Consider the following 12,351-nt stretch of genomic DNA (forward strand, 5'->3'; position numbering starts at 1 on the left):
CCCCCTTAACCTACTACTTGGTTCCCAAAACCCACTGGCACATACAGATGTTGCTCTTGCAATAATTGCAACAACCTCAACAGAGACAACACATTTGTGGATGTTTGTAGTCAAAAGACATTTGATACAGTGCTGAAGCTTTGCTAATTGCAATACAACATATGTTGTTTATAGACTTGAATGTGAGTGTGGCTGTTTCTATATTGGCTGCACAAAACATAAGCTGCAGAAGAGATTGGCTGAACACAAATATACTATTAGGACCCACAACCCCAATTACCCCATGGCACAACATTACAAGGCTGTGGGCCATACTAACCCAGACACTTTGAAAGCCACGGCCATTGAGGTGATTCCAAGAAATACAAGGGGTGCCGACAGACTCAAATGTCTCCTTCAACAGGAGAGTTTTTGGATTAATACCCTCAGGATCACTGCCTTTCTGGGCCTAAACGGGGAAATTGACTTCTCCCCCTTTCTATAACAAATCTTTTTTCATCATGGGATAGAGCATGTGGCACCCTGTGTTGCTATATTGTATTGTGATGTTATACTATACAGCTTTGAGCTGTGTGATGAATGCAGTTTTTTTCTGTCACTGTATACGATCATTATAACTTCCTCTTAGCAATGTACATTATTGTTGTTGTAATTATGAGTTTTTGTCCACTTGTTTTTTGACAAGGACTAATGGTGGTGATCAATTATGAGTATTTTCACAAGGCAGGGTCCCATTAGATTGCTTTTTACCTACACTAATGTATATCATTGTCCTCTACCTACACTCTATTCATATATGATTGAATAGTGATTTTTTTTTTCCTTTCTGCCATTATACATGTGAGGTTGTTATAATATTGTTTGCACCTGTTTTGTTGTTCTTACCTTCATGTCTTGCATGTGGTCTCTTCTTGTGGGCAGAATTAACATGCCATGTGACCTAGACACATGACTACTTGAAGAGTTTTAAATTAAATTAAATTGAAAAAATGTTCTCGTTGCATCTTATACCCTGATGTAGACTCTCTGAGTCGAAACGCGTTGGTTTGTCCACAATTTAATAAAGATTTTTAACTTATAATCAGAGTGCCTCGGATGTTTTTTTTCAACTGCCAACCAATACCATGGACTTCCATTAAAAGTACATTGGATAGACAGTGTTTTTTAATTCTTACTTAAAATTACTTGTTCATGTTTTCCTGACAAGTGACTTCTTGTGGTCATGCCAAGAATGAATGGAGGATAGTGACTCCCTAAACCTAAAAGAGTAGTTTTAGCTGCCTATTACCAAATCTCAACCATAGAGGTGGCAGACCAGAAAATGCTCATATGAAACGGTCATATAAGTTGTATTGATAGGCACTGACAAATCAATTATTCTGTCATTTAGGTAAGATGACTTGTTAAAATTATGGATCTAAATGGATGTAAAGTTGTGACTTTGTTTAGCATTTTTAACACCGATTTTTGACAGATTATGTATCCACAACTGATGTCAAACTATTGTATCATCTTAACTTTTTGTTATCAAGATCTGTGCAACCTCTATCGAGATGACAGTCTTGCTGAGGATATACAATGCCAACAAGTCTTTTTTTTTTCAACCCAGTGCTGCATGTGTTTATATTGCAGGATGACGCAGTGCATTAGTCTGAGCATGAGGAAATGCACTGCTGATACACTGCTGAGCCTTTTTTTAGCTGTTGTGGCTCTAATTCAACAAAACACAGCTGAAGGAAAGTGCCCATCTGTTTCTTCTTCCCAGTAGTCATTCACCCTGAAAACTAAAGTTGGTAACCAATGAACTGGCTCCGTCTTATGATCGTGTTGTTGATGTTTGAAGGGATATTTTAATGTTTTCTGCGATATTCAATTTAAGGACATTGGTTTCCAGTTACATTTCTGAGCACAGAACACTTACACAACCTCTGATCAGGAATTACATGACATTTTGCAGAAATGGAAAAAGACTTACTGCCCATTTTGCACAGTGGTGCAAATGGCTCATGATTACTCTCAACAGATTGCTTGAACCTGTCAGCATTGGGGTTTCTGAGAGGCCCACGCATGCCAGGTCATCCCTTGTAGAGTACAGAAGTACAGTCTGCTCTCTAGTGATGGTTTTCTGGCCCAGAGAGTGGGGACAGCTGTATCGATTCTGTTCCCCTCTTCAATCCATTAACACGCTTCTGTCAGGACAGCCGGGAAGCCTGTGGTCTGATTTCCCATTTTATAAGCAGATTGGGAAACAGCAACCAAACCTTACAATTATTACAGGGTGGTCCCTGTGTCAGTGTTTTCCCTCATGATGCACACACAGCAATATTTCTTTCTTTCATTCATATACACGTGCACAAACACACACATACCTGCAAGCTGGTTTTGTTATTCTGTTGTTGATGGCAGAGCAGAGCAGTAAATGACTCTTATAGTCCTGAAGCCTGGCGTCTTAATTACACTGCTAAGACTGATAATTGCTTTATAACGACTTTGCCTTTCTGTTGCTCTCTTTTGTACTTTTATTTCTTTGACAAGGCACTTTTCATTGCTCGGGGTATTTCCCCAGAGTATAACCAAACCAAAAATCAAAGCGTCTGTCTGAGTCTGACCAAGCATCCTAATTGTAGCTGCTGGTCTCTTATTATTAATGCAGCTTTGTTCCCACAACAAAAGTTATAAAAATGGAAATTCATGTTGAATTTCCATTAAAATGTTGCACTCTTCCTTTAAAAACACATCCACTCATGCACCTCACTTAATAAACTTTGCATTGCTTCCTTTAAAAAAAATGTCACCAGTCATAGATCCAATATGACAGCAATCAATATTTGTGTCCATAAACTCTCAAAAGACATACTCACAATATCTCTCATTGATCAACAGCTCTGTGAGACAACAATGACAGCTAATCAATGTTGAATATGACTGCGGTCTCTGTCCTCACTTTTACTATCACACCACGTCAATATGCCTACTGTAAATGATCTCCCGTTATCTTTTATCAACATGCCATGTCGATATGCCTTTGTGAAGCCCTGCATCAAAATATACTTGTTCCAATTATTCCTGGGAGCATTCATTACAAACTGTTAGAGGTGCCATGTCATTGCGTAGGTCCGTCATTCAAATCTGTTTGTTTTGAGGTGGCATGCTGTGACAACTCCCACTCATCCTTTCTTGTGTGCAAGTGAAGAGAACATGGAGAGAAGACAAGGGATTTTGAGTGGCTTTTAAAACACTGTAGTTTGAATAAATTGTAAATAAAAGCTGCCATGCGTCACACTAGTCTGAAAAACAATACACCATGACGATTTGACAGTGATGATGGGTTTACTGTATCTTCTTTTCCTTGTCTTACATTTCTTTTTACTGGTGCTTTATTCTGTTTTCTAACTTTAAGACATAGATTATTCAGGATTTCTTTGCATTCTGCTGGAATCTACCAAGCAGAGAAAAGGAATCAACTAACTAACTAAAAAGAAAACTTTAAATCAATCTTTCACTCCATTAACTTGTCCATTACCTATCTGATAGGTAATGACGCACTGTCTTCATGCATCTGTGTCGTGTCTTTTTTGAGACGCCAACAGAAATAGAACCAAAGCCACTGAAGCAAAACCAAGACTGACAAAATGGCTCAACCTCGAGGACTCAATAGGAGTGCTGATATTTTTATAACTGCATTTATACCATCTTAAAAAGTCCTTTCAGCGCCAAGGAAAAGATGTTCATCACCTCCAAGTCATGCAATTTCAATTGCAGCACCGAAAATGTAGCAAGAATAAAGTACTGACATCTAATGTTTTGTATTAGCAGTGTTGTCAAATGACCTCTGCTCAACTTTTGTACCTTAGTTGCTCCCTTATTCATTCATTTACACCATAGACTAGTTTATTACTTATATATTAACACATTGAATTTAGTCGCATTATGTAGAAATTGTATTGTAGAGCAGTTTTGCTTGTTTTCAAGGATGTTGGCTGGCTTGTTTCAAATGATGCCACGTATCACATTATTTGTGATACGTGACTATAATTTATCATTATATAAACTGTTTGCCCTTTCTTTGGCATTAAAGGAATAGTTTGACATTTTGGGAAACAGGCTCATTCGATGTGCATCTGTACAGAAAATATTAAGCTACCATCTGTAGCCAGTTAGCTTAGCTTAGCATTAAAGGATAGGTTCACAATTTTTCAAGTGTGTCTTAAAACAATAGTTGGGTGTCCATATGAACATTGAAACACAATTTGCTTGCTGTAATCATTCCTCTTATTCCTACTGAGCATTTAAAGATTGCTTCCTAAAGGGATTTCAATGCGAGTGATGACAAATTCCACAGTCCTCGTTCTGTGCAAATATGTATACCATCTGAAGTTGATATGAGGCTTTGGCAGTCTGAGGTAGTCAGATAAAATAGGGATCTTCCAAAGTTAGTCTTTTTATCACAAATTTTCCTCGTTGTTTTTCCACAGACAGTGTTTCCATGCTAAGCTGTCGTGGAGGGATAGTAGCACAAGGAGAATTTTGAACTAAAAAGACTGTAATGTTGGAGGATTATCATCTGGTTTGAATAAGTCAGACTGCCAAAGCCTCATACTAACTTTAGATAAACTTAAGTATATATGTTTGCACAGAATGAGGAATGTTGATTTTTTGCCCCCCATCACTTACATTACCTTGTGAGGCAGCTGGATTTACGACATCACGACATCACAAGATAACACAAGAATCCATCTTGTCAGGCTTCCACCAGTGTTGTGTCCAATGAGACACGCTGATTGGTCTCCAGCTGCCGCACAAGGTAAGACGATGATAGACAGATGGTTCATCCATGATAGACAGATGGTTCATCTGCCAAGTATTTTTTGAAAGTGCCTGCCCTTTTCCAAACAGTTTCCAAGGACAACTTCTCGGATGGTTCTGTGGAACAAATCATCTGGCGCGCCAGGTTATCACTTACACTGAAAAAATGTAAATGGTCAATGTGCACATGAGCACATGACTATTGTTTTAACCCAGACTTGAAAAATTTGAACGTATTCTTTAAGACGAAAAAAAGTGTAAAACAACAAGTTGTAGTTTTATGGGGTGACGTCAAGACTCTAAGAAATCACTGCACCCTGCCAAGAAAGAGTCCTGCACAAAATCCCCGCCAAAACCACAACTTGTTTTTACATTTTGGTTTTTGAATTAATTAAATGAACGAGATATAACTCATTAATAAGTGAGCTTTAGAGGTGCTGGTAGTAGGATTTTGTTACCTTTGGACAGAGCCAGGCTACCTGTTTACCCATTTCCTGTCTTTATGCTAACCTAAGATCACCATCGCTGGCTGTAACCTTATATTTAACTATTCCTTCAAACCTTGACATTTTAAAAAGGTATAGCTGCAATGGAAAAGTACATCCCGACACTGGGATGAGAGACCTGAGATCAAAAGACAAACAGGATAGTTCAGCTTTAGGAAGTTTAGCTGAAGAGGAGAACAAGACAGAAAACGAGATGAATGAACCTTTGTCACATTTTAAACACACATGAGTGCAAAAAGACTTTCTGCATATTTGAGCTTCCTTCCTGGATTAGAGGGGTCATCATAACATTGTCAGATTTGTACAAGAGTATTATAGTACTATCACAGGAACTGACTGCACAGAGATAATCTTACAAACATTTGCTGAGCAATGGTTATCTCTTTTCACAGCCTATATATCACTGAAACCTTGTGACTCAGCTTCAAATTGTCAGCTCCATGATGAGTGTATCATTTAATTCTGCTTTGAACTAATCAAAGGCCTGTTTTCTGCTCCTCACACATGTGCCAAGATCCCCTTCAAGGTTACTGAAAAGCTCAACAAGGAGGGGCGGGATGTTAACATGGAGAACTCACATGATAAAGGTAGTCGATTTGTTCATGTTCTCAACCTTTTACTCAGTCAGTCTCTAACCTCTGGAGTAAAATAGCGATCTTTAGTCATAATCAGCTCCACAAAGAAACGACCCGTACACTGCTGGCTCTGTGAAGTCGAAAAACTACTAAACAGTGAGAATTTAACAATTAAGAGACAAAAAAAGGGAGAAAAAAATCTGAAATCCACTCCTATTCACTGTAGACGGACAGATGATGGTGTGTTTTTCCTGAACAGGTTACATTCAGTCAGTATGTATCAGACATAATGTAACACAACACCAAGGCCTCTGCTCGGTTCCCTCTCCTGTTGATGCTTTATACCATTTTCATTCACCTTATCACATCTGTGGGTGATAACACAGATCAGACTGACCCTGCCGCCTCCTTTCAGAATGTCAGGCCCTTGCTCTAGGGGGCGCTAAGTGCCACATGTCCCATTTTGTGGCGCAAAATACATTAAGTGCACCTTGAGACCCCATGTGTCACTTTCCATTTGAGAGATGGATTGAGTGCCACAAAAGGAAGAAAATGAATTTGGAATAGTTAGAATGTAATTACAATATCATTACCATATTAACTGCAGCACTTGGGACCAAATGCACTTGCATGACACGAATGCTGAATGTGACACTTTGCACCTTATAGTCTGCAATGATCTAGTTGCATCTGGTTTTCCAGGAAAATAAACTACATGGAAGTACATGGATGACTAAAAACTCTAAGGAGGACAGAAGAAGTAAGATTATTTTGTAAGATGTATTTTGTAAGATTTGGACAATGCACTAGCTATACAAACTGGAGTTCAGGACTGGGTTGCACCAGCTTAAATCCTTAAATGTCAGTCTGCAGTAAGACACAACTATGTAAACAGCAAGTGACTGTACCATCACAAACTAACATAACTTTAAAAGTAACAGTTTTTAGGGGCCAAAAGATAAAATTAACTTTATCTTGGTGGATGTAGGTCTGACTTTGTTTTATTTCTATCTGCATATCTGGAGAAATATGTGTGTTTTAAAGTTAGTAGTATTCATACAGTTTACATTGAGAGGGAAATATTTGTTTATGCTAAACAACATTATTTGGTCATTTAGTCTAATGTTATTAGCATGACATTTTGTATTCTTAGGTATAGTGTGTTTTTATCTGTGAAATGTAAAGTGTCAGGTTGGACATGTTGACCATATTCCATATTACCTCCTTTACTCTTCAATCTAAACGTGTCAGATATTAGAAACTTATCTCTAAGTAAGAATTAGTTTGTGTGGTGCAACCAGTTTTAATTTAGTGAAGCCTAAATCTCCACTAAGTAAACTCTTACATTATAACTTGGCTAAGTTTGAACTTATTAACAGCTGGTGCAACCTGCTCCAGGCTTGGTTGTGTGGGAGTCTGTGTGAAACAGCTTGCTCAATTAAACAGCAGATTAATCTTTAAGGATGTGGTTTGATTTCCAACGTATTAGATGACATTACAAACTTTACATTTAAAACCTTATTTCTTTATTATGGAATGCATACAGTCCATAATAACATAGTTAACAGTAAATACATTCAAAGTTACCATTTATTTTTAATTAGACAAATGAAGCAGCATCCAGAGGAAGGCGATCAACACTTAGAGGAATAAAAAAGAAAGAAAATGAAAGTAGGAGTCAGATGTTGTTATAGGCTCCACCTCACATCCCTTTTGAATAGTTTCTTCCAAAAATTGGCAAGTAATTTAAACGATCATTTCTATCATGCTGGGTTGAGTCATACTGGGTTGTGCAACCCTCACTGTGATAATTAGCCTGCATTTTAAAGCAACTTCTCTGATACATGTCTTCCTGCAAAACACAGAAATGCAGACAGTAAAGTTAACTGAAAGTAAAATAAAGACAAAAACAGCCTGGCAGGGTTGCAGTAAGATTAGATAAGATGAGGTAATAATAATGTACAGAAAGGGAAAACAAATCCGTACATCCACCATCCTTCGACAATAGTTCAGCAGCAAGATCATCATGTTTAGCCCTCAGTGCTTTGCTTTATTTGAACAAAAGACTAATGGAAATCAATAGATGGTACAGACAAGACAAAGGTGAAGAGAGTGCTGAGGTAATGACGTCACTAAGTGGATTGTTGTTGTTGCACTCAGTCTCTGAGCCACTTGACAGTTTTTTTTTTCTCTCCTCAGTAACAATCAGCAGATGAGCATCAGATTATCAGGCTGAAATGTTTGTGTTTGGCCGGACATTCATCGTTGTTAACTGCTAACAGATAAAGGATGGGTCCCCATTTGGCGCATTATGTAACTCTCACCCAAACAAAGCTTACTACATCAACATAGCTTACCTAATGAAGAGAGAAAAGCAAGGAGGTCAGAAACAGAGCAGTTTTACCAAAATATACCTTTTTTAAATCAAAATGCAGCAGCTGTTAGTGGATTTAAACAGGAACCTTGCGGTGATATGACAAAATTTCTGAGCTCAAATATGTCACTTGCAGAGATGGTCCAATCAATATTTAGCACCATCTCTCCATAAGATAAAAATGAATGAATCATATTTACAGATTAAAAGCGCAGCCTGGAGCAGCTTAACAGATAATGAGAGATCGAGAAATGAGACATCGAATTTGTTAGCTGGAGTGATTACACCCAAATGTCCTTCATGTTGTGATGTTATCAGGCTCAAAACAGAATATTTACCTGCAGTCAAAACCTTCCCAAATGCTATTAATATCTCATTTTTAATCATTTTCACTTTTTTTGTGATAGGTGGTGAGTATGTGGAGGAAGAGGAGTAGTGTCATTACTAATAAGACACACTATATGTAATAACATAGTAATAATAATGTATAATAAACTTTATTTATATAGCGCCTTTCAAAACAGTTACAAAGTGCTTTACAATAAAAACAAAACACACATAAAACATAGAGAGATTAAAACAAACTAAAAGCCATAAAAAATAAATACATTATAAAACACAAAGGGAGTAAAATGCAAAATTAAAATAATAAATATGAAATTAAAAACAAATTAAGGAAAACAAGCAGGCAGCTCAGGTAAAATCAGGAAATCCTTTCATATAAAAGTACGTTTTAGGAAGAAACTTCAGTCTCAGGGCCCTGATGGACTCTGTCAGCCTGGACTTGGCCTGGAAAAGACAGAAGACCTCTGCCTGAGGATCTAAAACTATACAAAGTTTCATAAGGGATTAAAAGGTCTAGAATAAAATCTGGAGCCTTAAAGGTAATTAATAAGGCCTTAAAACTAACAGGGAGCCAATGTAAAGAGGCTATAACAGGTGTTATGTGATCGTGTTTCTTAGTTCTGGTTAAAAGTCTGGCAGTTCTGTACAGTCTATAGTCGTTTCAAAGTTTTTTGATTAAGACAAGAGAAAAGGCTGTTGTTTCTGCATCTCTAAAATTTAAAATAGATCTTATTTTTGCAATATTTCTGAGGTGATAAAAACATGATTGGACAAGCTTTGTGATGTGTTGCTCAAAACATAAATTGCTATCAAACAGGACATCAAGACTTCTTGCAACAGGCTTGAGATGTTGTGACAGGTAACCAGTAGATGTTTTGTGATATTCTGGGACCCAATAACAAGGATTTTTGTGTTATTAGAATTGAGCTGAAGAAAATTTGTCGACATCCATTTTTTTATTTCAATCAGGCAATCCTGTAGACCAGCCATTCTCAACCAGTAGCCCACAGAGTGCATCAAGTGGGTCGCAGTGGTGCCAAACGGTTAAAATTATTCTTTCTGGTAATTTACAAAGTTTACAAAGCTAGTTATTTTTATATCTAAATGTACTCGAGAATTCACATAAATAAAAAACATCAAATTAAAAAGCATAATTTCAATGACCAGTTATGTTTTAATATCACCACGCCAATCACGACAAATCATAAGGTAGAGACAAACATGTTTTTCCACTTCTAGCTAGCTAGCTTTCTCTGTGGATCCTGATTCAGAAGACATGTCTCTATCCACTGGGTTGGAAAATGAACTGATATCAGCAGACAGCAGCCTGAAGCTTCAGCTCACACAGGTTGACCTTGCTTCATTCTGGATACTGGCTGCCAGTCAATATCCTTCTCTGTCAAAACAGACAATCAAATTTCTGTTGCCTTTCTCCACCAACTATTTATGTGAGTTAGAGGTTTCCATTGTGACTGTCATAAAATCAAAGGCAAGGAACAAACTGAAAGCAACTTTGAATGCTACTCTGCATGTCAGCTTCTCACCCATCCCAACATGACTTGATCTCATTATTTCCCAGAGGCAAGCTCAACTGTCTCACTGAGGGTAAGCAGAATATATATTTTGGCCATTACAGCTGACAGTGTAATAGCCAATGGCCAGTGTATATTTACGGCCTAGTTTTGAACCTGATTGAAACTTTTCAAAGATACTATTGTTTTCAACAACAGCAAGAAGCTGCTTTGAAACATTTTTTTCAAGAATCTTAGAAATAAAAGGCAGTTTCAGAAATCTGATGATAGTTATCTAGGAGAGTAGGATCAAGCCCAGGTCTTTTTTAGGACTGGTTGAACACAAGCAGTTTTAAAGTAATCTGGGACACAACCAGTAGACAGCAAGCTGTTCTAAGTAGAAAGCAAATGGGGCCCAATACATTCCATTACTTCACACAAAACCTTTTAGTTTTTATTTGATCCATTCATCCTGACCCATTCATGCTATTGAATGACCCATTCATATTGTTGAATGAATTGGTTTTAATGACTTGAGCCAGTAATTAAAAAAAAATGTTTCTGTCTGATCTGAAGAGCATCTCTGAACACTCAGCACTCAGCAAGAGGAAAAACAAAGGAAAAACACTCGTCAGGGTGTGTCAATGAACACATTAAGGGAGCTATTGTACCATCACTGATGTGCAGTACATTTTAGTCTCTATGTGCGTGTAGGGGGGGGGGGTTGTCTGTATTTTCAGTCTTCGCAGTAATCTGCAGGCAGGTCAAGTGGAGATAATGATTATGTTTGTATCCTTAACTGTCCTTAAACCACATTGAAAGTCCGGAATATCGGAACATAATTTAGCATATTAAAATAGATGATTATCCACATATAAGCACATATGAAAGTGATAACAAATAAATAAACATGGAAGCATCAGGCAACAGAACAACAGCAGTCCAAAGAGAATAAAGGCTGCATAGGAAAAAAAAGAACAAGATTAAGGCGTTTCCTCTTGAGATGCCTTGTGGGCACTGACTGCAAGAAGCTCTTTGTGTGTTTGTGTGAGACATTAGGGGTCGTAATTGAGTTGGGCTGAACAAGGCCAATGACTAAAGCAAAAAGGTCAGTGGCTGGAGTTTATTGGGTTGCCGTTTGGAAATGCTACTAAACCCTGGAGGCTTTGACCATTTGCAACAAATCACTTCCGACAGATAAACCATCAGCTGCTATTTGTGGAAGCATAACATTTACTTAGAGGACACGAGGTTGTAGGTTCAAGCTTCAGTGCGCAAGTTAAGAGATCATTGTTCAACACTTAGTGAAGCAAGACTCAACGCATGGGACGTTACATGCTTGCGAGTTACAAAACTGGAAATGACTGCTTTTAGGCTCTGGATGATTCCCCTTGTGTGGTCACAGTCTGACCCCGTAATAAACGTAATATTACGTTTAATATTAACATACTTCAGCATAAACAGTCTGATGTTACATTCATTATGTCAGAACAGTGTCTCTCAAGGTAAGCAAAGCAAGACATTTAACCTACATATGACTAATTTCAGTCTCCTTTATGCTTTCCATTGCTCTGCCAGACACTACCTGAAGAACATGTGCCGCTGTAATCTAATCTACTGCTGCGCAGAATGAGAATTGATTGAAACAAGAGCAAAAGAGTGACATGAATAACAATATCATGTAGTGGGAAAGGACAATTAGCAGATCGATAGTCAGGGGGAAATAATGTTTGTCAAAACAGTAAAATCAATGGATTTGTGATAAAAATGTTAGATGCATTAAATTAACCTTCTCGAGCAAATGTAGCAGATGACGCAGAAGTGGAAAGTTCTTCAGTAACAGGTTTTGTTGTTGCTGTATTTATGTACATGTTTGGAGTGACATTTCTTCTCTTTGCTAAATTCACTTCAGTAAATTGTGTTCAAGTTGACTGGTTATTGACATTTCACTTGATATATTAGCTTGACATTGGATGCACTGCCATTTTTCTTTTGGCTGCAGTTTGAGGTTGACTACATGAAAAGAAGAAAGTTTAATTTTTGTGAGAGTATAATGAGATTTGATAGTTTACAGTAATGGTTGGGTTGTTGAATTAATTGATTTTTGTGTCCACTTGGGGGCAGTGCAACAAGCTGTAAAGAAAGAGTTGACATAATATCTTCATGGGGAAACTTGTTAGCCAACAGCTTCCAATTTATATGTCCAGTAACAGACTGCAGAGTTTAGTTTTGCT

The 12,351-nt window shown here is 37.6% G+C and overlaps 1 long non-coding RNA gene across 3 annotated transcripts in view; it reads left to right on the forward strand.

Annotated features, from left to right (window-relative positions):
* Window positions 1-12,351, forward strand: part of LOC122973619 — a 146,241-nt gene that overhangs the window by 116,268 nt on the left and 17,622 nt on the right. Inside the window, exon 3 of one of the 3 annotated variants that reach the window (XR_006400100.1) lies at window positions 5,827-5,899. The exons of the other annotated variants lie outside the window; for them this stretch is intronic. This is a non-coding gene — a long non-coding RNA (uncharacterized LOC122973619). The remainder of the gene's footprint in view (window positions 1-5,826; window positions 5,900-12,351) is intronic. 3 annotated transcript variants of the gene reach the window in all.

The sequence above is a fragment of the Thunnus albacares genome, chromosome 22, assembly GCF_914725855.1.
Source record: "Thunnus albacares chromosome 22, fThuAlb1.1, whole genome shotgun sequence".
NCBI classification, from domain to species: Eukaryota; Metazoa; Chordata; class Actinopteri; order Scombriformes; family Scombridae; genus Thunnus; species Thunnus albacares.